The 13,045-nt window shown below is 43.3% G+C and overlaps 1 pseudogene; it reads left to right on the forward strand.

Moving 5' to 3' along the window:
* Window positions 1-2,822: 2,822 nt before the first annotated feature.
* On the forward strand, window positions 2,823-12,717 carry LOC147732759 (microtubule-associated protein 10-like; annotated as a pseudogene).
* The last annotated feature ends 328 nt before the right edge of the window (window positions 12,718-13,045 follow it).

Here is a 13,045-nt window from a genome sequence, read left to right on the forward strand (position 1 = left end):
ACTGAATCACAACTACAAGAAGCGTTATCAGCACTAAATACTCACGATGAACGCATCCAACTGACATGGGAGACCTCTAAAAACAGAGTAACGTTTCTAGATGTGGAAATCAAACTCCCCCCAGAAGGATTTGCACAGACATCTACCGAAAACCAACGGATCGTAACAATATGTTACATCACTCAAGTTTCCACCAAAACTCATTAAAAGATCATCTACCGTTATCCCAAATGGCCAGAGTCAAACGAATTACGTCGGATCCCCAGAAAGCAACAGTTAGAATAAAGGAAATGGGAGAACGTTTCAAGGAAAGAGGATACCCAGAACCCACAATCAGAAATGCTGAAAAAAGCATACTCACGAAAACAAGAGAAGAGTTACTCACTCCAAAAGTCAGAGCAGACAAACAAAGGATTGTAGCGGTTTCTAAATTCTCCACATCAAGCAGTCAATTCAAAAAAACAATAATCAAACATTGGCCAATGTTAAACTTGGAACCTGACTTTAATAACATCTTCATGTCAACCCCACTGTTCGCTTACACCAGGGGCAAGAATCTGGGAGAGATACTCAAACAAAAGAAACCGAATTCAACATCACACAAAGGGACACGGCCGTGTTACAATTGCAGCAACTGCAATAATGTCATCCAAAGCAATGTGATAACACACCCCATGAGGGGACACAACATCAAACTAAACGTCACAGCGACCTGTGACACCTCTAACGTCATTTACCTACTAAAATGTCCCTGTGGAAAGGTATATATCGGCAAGACGGAAAGAAAACTCAAGACACGAATAGTGAAACACAAATCCAATATTTGCACTAAGAACAGCAAATCCACGGTTGCATCCCATTTCATGGAAGCTCATCACAATATCTCTCAATTAAAATTCTTGGTGTTGGAAACCATCGAAAGAAAGGAAGGAAGAGACAATAACCAATTCCTTTTGCGAAGAGAGAACCACTGGATCCATCAATTGGGATCCTTGAAACCGAACGGACTCAATGAACGGATCGAATTGTCCTGTTATCTGTAATGTCATATAATCACAAGACTGTGTCAAACATGATTTATCTTGGAAGTAGGCAACACAGCCTACAATATGGTCAACAAGGTGTAAAGTTGTGTGAATTCAACATCAAATGTTTACCCAGGATCACATCACTCAATCTATATACATACCACATGATACATTCACTCGGTTGCGGGAGATGACCTTGTAGGTAACCCATAAACACTGCTACTACACACAACACAGTTTACTTTTCCCCAGACCCGTTTTTATTTTATTTCATTTACTATTTTATTTACACCTCTTCAACATTTTATTTACACTTTACCCCCGTTTTTATGAATTATTAGTGCGCTACAAACTTAGGTTGGTTATTTACCAGCGCTTTCCGAAAATATAGTCTGTTTTCTAAAACCCGCGCAGCATAGTATGTTTTCACTATTCACACTAGCGTTAGCATAATACGGAAGTAACGTTGCATGCACCAACACTGGAGCACGAACACCGGCAGCCGGCGTGACCTGCAGAGCTTAGCGACCCATATCCAACCGAATGGAATTTTGTTAAGGTTAGTAACACGTACCGAGCGCCACTCGGTCTATCTAGCAAGCACCACGTGGAAGGGTTATACTGACTCGCGGAAAAAATCTTTTTTCTTCACACAGATTTGGAATACAAGACGTACACAGACTCCCATGTGAGTGCGTTTGTTTTTGTTCAGCTTACTTATCACAGCACGGGTGCACTTTGGTCACATTAATCCCCAACACACTAGAACACCTTATCAAGATCCCTGCATGGCGTGAACTTATATCGTGTATAGCTGTGACAATTTGGAAGTATGTGTATAAATATGTGGATTGTGATTGTGATTACATTTGTATCTTTAACAGCCACTACTCCCTGAGGAAGGGCAGGTGTTGCCCGAAATGCATTGGAGCGTATAAATACACATGTGTTTGAAAATGAAATGCATATGATAAGAAAAAATAATTTCAAGAGAACATTTGAAAATCGTTTATGATGAATATAATCATAAAAAAACAACAGTTGAAACAATAAAAATGTTATCAAAGTAAACACAGGAGTCCTTATTCACAGAGAGGAACCAAAAAAGAGTGCGCAGTGGAGATGTAACCAATGGCCCATTGGTCACACTTCTAAACCAATAGAAAAACCACAGCCCATAGAACAGAATGGGAGTGTAGCAATAGCTGAAACCTCTCATAATGTATATATCTCTAAATGCCCGATGTTCATAAGGAGAAGAGGAGGAAACATTAGATATAGTTCTAGAAACTATAGTGGGCACCCTAGAAGAGTGATATACAGAAAGAGGGAACCCAAAGTAGGAACAAGGAAAAAACAACAGGAATCAGACGATGAAATTAAGGCATGCCCAGTATTTACACAAGTACCTAATAAGCCTGCAAGATCGGAGGGCGAGAGGGAGAGATCCAAGAACCAAGTAAAGAAAAAGATTAGGAAGGGACCTAGTAAAAAGCAATCATAAGTAAATTCTTTAGTAAAACCAACGAACGTGGGACATAATATCTATGTTCAGAAGAATTGTACCCTTGAAAAAGCAGCCCCACAACTTGGTGAAATAGGAATAAAAAGCCACCAGGCGAATACTAGATGGAAGGACAACAGACAGCCAGGCATAGAAGTCCAGAAGTCTGGTGCTGAGTTAGGAAGTAATAAATGGTTGTATTTTGAACCAGTTCAGTCAGAAAAAAAGGGGAAGAAAACACGGAATATTCAACCCTTAAATAGGTCCCAAATTCTATTCTCATTCTCAAAATGCCCAAGTCTGAGAGGAATTGGTACAAAGACCTAAGACAAGTGGGCTTCATAGAAAACACAAAAGGGAAGGATATCACAAGAGTCCTTGTCTATTCAGACTTGGTAAAACTGGCAATCTGGAAAGCAGAGGATGAGATAGAGCAGGAAGGGATACGGCTAATCGTAGAGAAAGAACTGGAAACAAAGGTTCAATCGGGTAGAGACTTCCTAAAATGTCATGCAGGTCTTGGGAAGAGACAGGTGAGGCTTATGGAGAATAATGTAGAGGGGGAGGCATACTAAACACACTAAACATAGTAGTGAATAACTCAGACATTGACAATTCGTGGGGCAATTGGAGTCAAAGAAGCAGCCCAGCTGGCCCCTCCGAGTGTTATAAAGAAGATATGGGGGATGATGGAGGTTTAAATGAGGTGGAGTACGATGAGGGGGGGTCGCATAGCCTTAATGTCTTAACCTGGAATGTGAACGGCCTGGGTGGCAGAGCAAAACAGGAACGTTTCAGCAAGTTAGGAAAGAACGCGGAAATCTTGTGTGTGCAAGAAACTTGGCTATGCGCGAAACCCCAATATTTGATGGCTTCATCCAGCTCCACCGACCAGCTAGGAAAAAGAGGTATGGAAGCCCGGCGGGGGGGATTATGACCTTAGTATCCACAAAAATAGCAAAGAATGTGATTCTGTTAAAAGTGAAATGTAAATTTTTGGTATGCAGATTGTCCTTGCTGGTTTTAGATAAAAAGTACGAAAATGTAATTATTTTAAATGTGTATATGCAATGGGAGAATTCTAAGGAGCATGAAAGTGAGTTGGAGCATTTTAAAGATGATATAGACTCTCTATGCGCAAAGTATGAATCGGATTTATTTTTTTATAATGGGGGATTTTAATCATAAACTGTGCCCAAAGAAGGTAGACCTCTGGTATAGGGATATACTGGATGCATATGAGATAAAGGAGGCAACCTTTCCAGTCTGTGAACCTTTAAGACGGGATTAAATGCTGGGAAATCACCTAGGGATGAAGGGTCTGTTCTGCTTGAATGGTAGATTAGATTCAGATTGCCCAGCAAAGAAAACATTCAAAATAGGCACTCAAAATTGCCCAATAGATTATATTTTTATGTTTGCTTGGAACTTCCCTCTTATAAGTAAATGTAAGATACTCCAGATAGAAGAGAGTTACCATAACCCCCTGCAGATGACAATTCAAGGGGGAAGGCCGAAACCCCGTGATAAAGTAATCGCACAACAAGTTGAGCACCCAAAAAGAGTGACTACTAGATTATCAGAAGAATATATAGAAACACTAGGAAAACTCCAACAGAAGATACCCTTGGGGGAAATAGGGGTCTGAAATCTGGAATGGTTTGAGAGAAAAATAGAGCAAGTGGTGCAATGTCTTTGATTCTAATTAAAAAGAGCAAAACGAAATCAACAAATAGCCCCAGCAAGACGATCAAAATGGTTCTCTGTAGAATGTCAGAAGAAAAAAAGAAAAATAAGGAAGGAAACCAGAAGTATTAGAAAGAAATATGATCAGAAGAGACAAAGGCATCTTGAAAAATTGAAAAGAGAATATAAAAAGTTCGATGTAAACGCTAAAAGAACTTATAAAGATAAATGCTGGGAAAATCTATTGGAAGCTATCAAATCGAAGAACTTAAGACAGTTTTGGAAACTGGTAAAAGAAGCAGCAGACCACCCAGTTGAATACCAGTCGTGGAATACCAGCATCCACTTAGTGGATTGTTTTACCTTCCTATCTATAATGGTGAAATACCTGATCTAACTTCTACATGACGTGTTCACAGCTCAGGAGATTTGATCACCGTAAGTGTTGTATGTCAGAGCACAGAATATCGTTGCACTACGTCACCGCTATATCAAACAACTACAACATCAAAATGTATGTAAGTAATTTAATTAGCCACTACAACAACACCAATAAATGTAAATATATATACATCAAAACTAACCAGAAATGCAACTTAGCACTAGCCAATATCATCAACATCACCCTGGCTACAAACCTAAACCTAAACCCTAAACGTCATCCTAACACTTTGCCAAATGCAATCCTGTATCTTTAAACCTAAGGCTACTTCTAAACCTAATCTTACTTCTTACCCTAATCTTAAACTTGACCCAGAAACTAACACTAAATCCAACATTAACCATAACTCATCCTAAACAAACCCTAAATCTAACAATATACCAAGATTATGTCTAATTCAAAACCTTATACCAACTTAAGCCTAATGTTACAACTAAAGCTAAACCTTCCCCTTACTCTGTCCCAAATCATAACATTTATCATTGTACCTACCATATTCAATGTAGATGTATTTTCAGTTGTGGGAACTATCTGTGTAGTGCATTTTTGTGTAACTGAATAACAATGTATAGATTGGGTATAATGGGGTACACTGTAATAAGATTTTGTAGCTTGCTTGCCATTATGGTGGTTATGCATTCTGGTGCTGGTAAGGGAGTTTGTTACAACATTATCTAGGTACTTTTTCAGGAGCTTGCTTTAATTATTTACCCAGATTATAGTTTGAGTTTGGAATTCACAAAGATCGTCACACAAATAGATCAACATAAGGCACAATCATTGGTCTTACTAAAATATAACAATATCAGTGAAGCCCTTCACACCCAGCGCGAGGAAGAGTTGTTATATTGGCGGACCAGACCGATGTTTTGCAGACCGAGGATCTATTCTTTGCATCTGGAAACAAACATGACTGCATGCAATGCCACAGTTTGCAATCAATTACCCCACATTAAAGACGTAAGCATTACAAACCTGCAGCTTACCTCAAGGACCTACATCCGAATTTAGGTTTAAATATATTAAACACACTCACACATTATTTCAAGCTACTAATACATCTGTTTACTCAATCTTTCCTGGCCTACTTAGAACGGGATCACCACTACTGGGGAAGTCGTGTACTGGAAGAGCCCTTGGCTGCTGCTGCCCTTCACCCCATTGACAAGCGGAGTGAACATGTGACTTGTACAAGCAATTTGACCAGCTGGGATAGGTCTGGGGCCTATAAAATGTCCTCGGACAACAAACAATGCGTTGTGTACATTGCTAATACGAATCATTTGCGTCAAGCCCTTGTCATGCTAAAAAATGCTTTCTTTCTATAGCTTGCCCGGGAAGGAGGATATGGAAGGGGATTGGTCAAAGGCTGGATGAGGCTTGTCCAGGTTTGCTATTTTGTTCTCACCCAGAGCCACTTTGACCTCCCTCTTGCTAAGTAGACCAATGACCTTTAGTCTACAATCACTTGGAAGTCTCTGTTTTGTGTTATATTTCTTAATAACATGACGAATAACGCCAACAATTATTAATAAACCCTTGTTTAGGTTGGAACTTTGATTGAATAAGTGCAACTAATGCCCCTTAAACATATTGACCGACTAACAGACTGATTGATGCAGTGCATTTTTATAGCAGACTCACAAGACAATGATTTCTAGGCGCTGGTAATGGAAGTGCTGCATTCTGTTCGAAGAGGTGTGCCTTCATAGGCTTTCGAAACTGGATAATGTAGGCCTAGCATCTTAGTTGGTAAAGGCCCTGGTTAGAAGTTCAGAGCTGAGGGCCTTATTCAGACTTTGGCAGGCAGGGTACTCCGCTCTCTACAAATGTGATTAAATCCCCAGTTTTCCAAACCCTCGGTCTGCCTGCTCAGTTATGAATTGGACAAACTGTCAGTTTTCCTCCTTGTAACCACCGCTGTCTCTGCCATCTGAAATTTACTCCAATGATCCAATGGAGTAGAGGTCATTGGAGTAGAGACAACAGACCTCCTGCTCTATTTAGAGTGAGACCGTCTGAGGTCCTTTTTTTCTGTAACAAGTAGAAAACTGAAAACAATAATGTCCCCACACCCTTGGAGAAAACTTGTATGTGGTGAAGGGCATTTGTTTTTAGGTCTCGGCTAGAAACGCGCGAAGCGCGTTCTCGCCAGAGAACTATAGCGATCGTTTCAGCCGCTAAAATCCGACAAAACAAGACAAGAGCTGTGCACGCGCACATCATTGTGAATGGGAGAGGGAGCGACAAGAGCTGGCCACGCGCAGATTTGGTCGCGCGCACGCTCACGGCGCCAGCGTCTCACGCGTGCCACAGCCCCATGATCCACGCTTCCCATATATGCTTGGGGCTGACGTCACGTGAGTATTGCATGCTCTCATTGGTTTCGGCGCGGGCCCCGGGGCGGGGGACGGTGTGTGGTGATGTTACTGGTGGAGCCTGCGCCGGTGACTGGAGAGGAGCGGAGGCCGGGAGGAGGACTCGTGAGGTGAGTGCAGTGTGCGGCTAGCACGTCGTTGCCCCGGGAGCGCTGTGCTGCTTCCCTGGCTGCTAGACTGGGTGCGCCTGGAGCCGCCGCTGCTGGAGGGCGAACAGCCGCAGCCAGCCGTCGCTTTCCGGCTCTTGGACTTCCCAACCCTGTTGATACACCCCCCGCCGGTGGAGGCTGAGGACAGGCCGCCCTCCTCGGGCCTCCTCTTCCCCTTTGGCACGTGCAAGTTGTGCCTGTTCCGTAGAAACGCCCGGGTTCTACTGGGACACCTCAGCCGATGCCCGCTCTACGCCATGCTCTTAGACCTGCGCGGCACGGCCTCCGCTGCGGCTCTGCCCGCCTGCTCGGCAGCTGTCCCCTTTTCCTGGCTACGGTTGCTCGGGGCCTCCACGCCCAGTGCTCGCGCCCACAGCGGGGTACACCCGCTGCACGACCTGCTGGGGCGCCCGGTGGGGGAGATCTCCTTAGGATACCGCCAAATGATCTTGGGGGGTGGTCTGCTCGGCACATCAGCCCCGCCACCCCGCAGGAGAAGGCCGGGGAGCCGCCTACCCTGACCAAGCCAAGACCTCCCATCGAATCCTCGCCCCAGTTCCTGGTGTCGGAGCAGGATCCTTACTACAATCCCAAATCCAGGTCTATGATTCAGCCCAAAGACCCCGTCGTCCCAGCTGCTGCTAAGGAGAAGAGGGAGGCTGTGTCGGTGCCAGCTCCTCCGGAGAGCGGGTCTATAGAACCCAACAGCGAGTCGGATGGGGGGACTCCTCGGAAGAAGCACACCGCCTTAGCATTCACTCAGACTGAGCCAAAGCGTTGCGCCCGAGAAGCTCCCGACAGACAGGAACTGGAGATCGAAGCCAATATCTTCTGCCCGCCCCCGATGTACTACACCAATCTACCTAGAGAACAGCCCCCAGTCCGCAGCCTGCGACAAGAAGAGCTCCCGCACGGCGAGCTCATCTGAAGACGAGATAAGTGTACACACACCAGTCCAAGAACCCCCAAAGACCAAACCTTGCCAAAGAACAGCAGCAGCGGCGGGTGTCTCCGACATTGCGAGCAAGCTTGTCTATTTCAAGCACTGTCTAGATGTGCAGGATGTATACAGTGTTGGAAATATAAATATAAAAGCACAGCTACTCACTACCCCAGACTGCCCGTTTGCTAGAGAGAAGCGGAGGTACTGAGTCCAATTAAAAGAACCGAACCTCTGCTGGGAAGTGCTGGTTCTCTCCCCTGCAAATTAGAGGGGTGCAGGTACAGTGCTCGAGGGTACCGGCCCATTCAAAGCATGGGGTTATGCCCCCAATGGCAAAGCCATGTACGATTTGGTAACCTTTGTGTCAACGCCAGGGATGCAACTACCACGTTATTTACCCACCTGACAGGAATAGGAGCGCTTCAATACAGAGTACGGACGATGCTTCGAGTGATTGCATAACAACGGCATGCAACTTGAGTGTCTTATTGCTGTGTGGGTTACCAGCAGTGTAATTGTTGGTGGGTGTATTGATGAGTTTGGAAATTGTAGAAGTTACGTTAAAAAAATGTGATTAGACTGAAAAAGTATTTGTCCGTTAAAATTTCATAACAGTTTAATCGAGCAAGTTGTGGGTGTTATCTATGTTGTGTGTATGCAGTTGGTTTTTTTTTTCTTTTTTCCTCATTCATAAATAAGCGTTGAGAGGTGATGCAGGCGTTGCAGGTTGAGTGGTGCTGTACGCGGTGGGGATTGAGTGGTGCTGTACGCGGTGGGGGTAGAGTGGTGCTGTAGTCGTTGCTGGTTGAGTGGTGCTGTAGTCGTTGCTAGTTGAGTGGTGCTGTAGTCGTTGCTGGTTGAGTGGTGCTGTAGTTGTTGCTGGTTGAGTGGTCATGTAGGCGTTGAGGGGTGATATAGGCGTTGCGGGTTGAGGGGTGATATAGGCGTTGCAGGTTGAGTGGTGCTGTACGCGGTGGGGATTGAGTGGTGCTGTATGCAGTGGGGATTGAGTGGTGATGTAGGCGTTGGGAGTTGAGCGGTGCTGTACGCGGTGGGTATTAAATGGTGATGTAGGCGTTTGGGGTTGAGTGGTGCTGTAGGCGGTGCACGTTTTCAGCAGGCACACTCCTCCAGCCGTCAGTGCACACTTTCACCAGGCACACACCACTATCCGGCATTGCACGCTTCACCAGACATACACACCACCAGTTGTCAGTGCATGCTTTCACCGGGCACAAACACCACCAGCCGTCAGTGCACGCTTTCACTAGGCACACACACACACCACCAGCCGTCAGTGCACGCTTTCATTAGGGGCACACACCACCAGCCGTCAGTGCACGCTTCCAACAGGCACACACACCACCAGCCGTCAGTGCACGCTTCCGCCAGGCACACATGCCACCAGTTGGCAGTGCACACTTCCACCAGGAACACACACCACCAGGCATCAGTGTACAATTTCTACAGGCACACACACCACCAGCCATCAGTGCTCACATCATTTGTTATCTCATCCACAATTAACTATTGTAGCAATCGCAGTATGGCGCACTTTACTTTTAAACATATTCATCTAAAGCGCAGCATGCCACCATTGCTACAAAAATAAATACACTTTTTTGCCTACAATTTATAGACTTTTGTTGCAGTTGGTGTTGAAATATCAAGCAATGCCAATAGCTCAAACTTAATTAACCCAAGACCTATTGCATTGTAAATGCTTGTTTATTTTTCAGAATGAAAAGCACGCTTTGGAAGTTTGTTTCTGAAAAACATATCTATTTGGAGCACAGCTGCTTAAAATACGGCAGCCTCACACCAAACTTTCAGTGTCTTCACAGGAGCCACTTGGGGTGCCTCGTGTGAAGGTACGGTGTTCACCGCAGGGCTTGAGGAGATCCCTTAATTTAGTGGGTGGCAGACCGGCTGGAGTGGCAGAGGAGATGACCTCTGCCACTCTGACAGATGATAGCCTGGCTGTCCATCAAAGTCTAAAACAGGCCGTAAATTTTGATCCCAGTATAAAAGGCTTGTTAGCAGAGGGATTAGAGTTGCTAAATTACATGATCATTATCACACCCATGCTTATCATCTGATAGACTTTGGCATGTCAAACCTGTCATGCTGCATGATATTCCCCATTTTCAAGTAGAAAACTTGTGTAATAAATATCTCAACCCAGTTTAATCGTATTTACTGGAATCTACCAGGTGTGGTAAAAACTCTATATATTACTTCCGCCTAACTTGTAATAAAGACAAGAGTATTCAAAATAAACCAGCCTGGAATAAAAAGAGTAGTTTTCTTTAAAAGTAAAAATACAAGGGGTTACAGTAATGAAGTTCCATTGCATCTCACTTAAGCACTGTTATGGCTTGTAGCAACAGATCCTGATGTCAAGGTAACTTAAGGTAAGCCACTGAAGACATTTTAAGGCTATGCAAATTACTTTAAATTGGATCCATACTTACACCAAGAATCAACGAGGAACTCTTTGGCTATGAGATAAGATTTGTCCTTTTAAGCCCACACACCATTCCGGGTAATGTTTTCTGAAGGAGAATTGGAGTAATTTAAGCATGAATCAACCGTTGTCCACATTATTTATTAAGGACCTGTCCTGGAACGATAGTAGAGGACAGCCCTCTTGCAAGGAACGAAAATAAAAGTGTGGCATCTAACAATAGACCTTCTCTGGTCTTGGAATGGCTTACGAGAGACAAAGATTGTGGCAAGATATTTTACTTTCAGGTGTGGGATTTCCATGCCTAAGAGGGGTAGCAATCAACGATTATTCAAAACATATAACTCTTTCTTGCCAAAGAAGATGACTTCAGACTTGTCTCTGTTCTTTGAAGATAGTTCTCAATCATCCAGCTTGGAAGCTATCCCATGAAAATAGCTCTGTGGCAGGTGTAGATTCTGAGAAGGTGACTGCACCTTGATATATGCTGGGTGTCATTGGAATAAGATTGGCGTGCACCTTAAAGTCCTGGAATGATGGAAATAGGGGTGCCAGAAAGACCCCACAAGTGACCCTAGTTTTCTCTCAACAGAAAGTGGCCTAATACCACTCTTTCAAATATGCCTAGCAAAAACTAGTTAAACAATATACTAGTTGTAGGAATGGCTTTAATCATTGCGGACAGCATTTTCCAAAGTATTGTCAACTGAGTTAAATGCTGCCCAAAGGTACAACGTAAACACAAGGTCTTCATGTCCTACATTCACATGTTTGGAATTGCTGTTCCAAACACTGAGAATTGCTGTACGGCTGTAGGGGCTTAAATCCATATAGAACAGGGGAAAGGCCGTGATGACTCTCAAGAAAGATCTGTAATTAACATCAACCATCTCAGCAAGTAGTTTGGCAAAACTGCCAACGTTATTATAGGACAAAAGTTGGATGCTATGTTTGAAGTGCGTTTTCTTTAGAAGACGCCTTATGTCTTTTAATAAGGAGAGGCATTTAGAAATTAGCGGTTAAGCATTGGATACAATATTGCTCTTGTTAAGATTAGCGAGCATTTTACAGAAACAAGGCCTCTAAAGTTAAAGCAATGCTAATTATTCTGTCTGCTGTGATTACATTTAAATTACTTCAAACGCCGCCGGCCAAGCAGGGAAAAAGAACACTGATTTTATCTAGGACTTCTCATTTACATAACTATTTTTGTTGATAGGTGCCAGCGTTTTCGAATAGATGCTGAACTGTCTTTTATGAAAGAAGTACGAGGGTATTAACAATTAGGTTATTTTTAAACTTACATGTTACATTAAGGAAACTTGAAATATCTCCTAACAATATTCGGGGTTTGGTTGCCAAGTTTACTCTCCACAACTATCTGGTCTGGTACCCCCCATTTACCAGCTGAGATTGATGATTATCCTTGGGGAAATTCATGCCAATAAATCAGAATTCCTATACATTTTATTGTGTGACTCTAATTCCAAGATTGGGCAGGGTATTTTTGACGAATAACTGGAATATATTGATCATAAAATGTGGTTTATACTAGGTGCCAAGATTTCAGGAGAGATATGTCTGCTCAAGCGCTCCTGCAGTTTATGGTAAACTGGGCTACAAGACCTTAAATGGGAGATTTCCATAAAAACAAGTTGTAGGGATCAGCGACGACGGGAGAGGTCCACTAGTTTTATGTATCAAATGATGACCCTTGTGTTTTTCTTAATCCTGAAATATTTTGTAGTAAAAGGAGGGAGGTAAAACTCATATTAAAGATTAACCTTCCAATAATCCCTGCAACTTTGATACTTAAAAACAGCTGAATACAATGCAGATGGAATAAGGCTACGATGCCATCAGGTGGAGCTGGAGCAAGCTATAAATATGATAAAGTGATCAACAACTGTTTCTCTGCAGGCTCACTGTAGGATGCTCCCCTGGAGTCTAGCTGAAGAATACTTCTAAGGATATTGGTTACAGAGGAATTTTAATTTCCTTTTAGATCGGTTATGGGCTGGTTTCTTGCTGAATCCAGGCAAGCTCAGAAAACTCTCTTGCCAGCCATGAAAGAACTGGAATGTGTTCCTGAAGATATGGTCATTAAAAGGTTGAACTAGGAACCTTCTAAAGATGAAAAAAGTCTCTTGATAACCAAGCCTAGATTGCTCTGTGAGTGGCATGTGGGGCTACTGAATTACCTCGGTTTTGAAGACTAACGGCAGAGGTTCCTCGACACCTAATTTTGCAGCATGTTTTCAAGACAAACATGTCTACAGCTATTTGAGACCACAACTTTAAATGTTTACATGACTCTCCTGAACTCAGTTTACAGGATAAAACGACAGAGAGCTACCACACAGAACCTGAAAAGCTCCATCTCTTCAAAAAAGAATCAACGTCTTTATAGCCACAGTTGATATTTAAAGTCTTTTACCATGTATGAGG

Source organism: Lissotriton vulgaris, chromosome 2_1, assembly GCF_964263255.1.
Source record: "Lissotriton vulgaris chromosome 2_1, aLisVul1.2, whole genome shotgun sequence".
NCBI lineage: Eukaryota > Metazoa > Chordata > Amphibia > Caudata > Salamandridae > Lissotriton > Lissotriton vulgaris.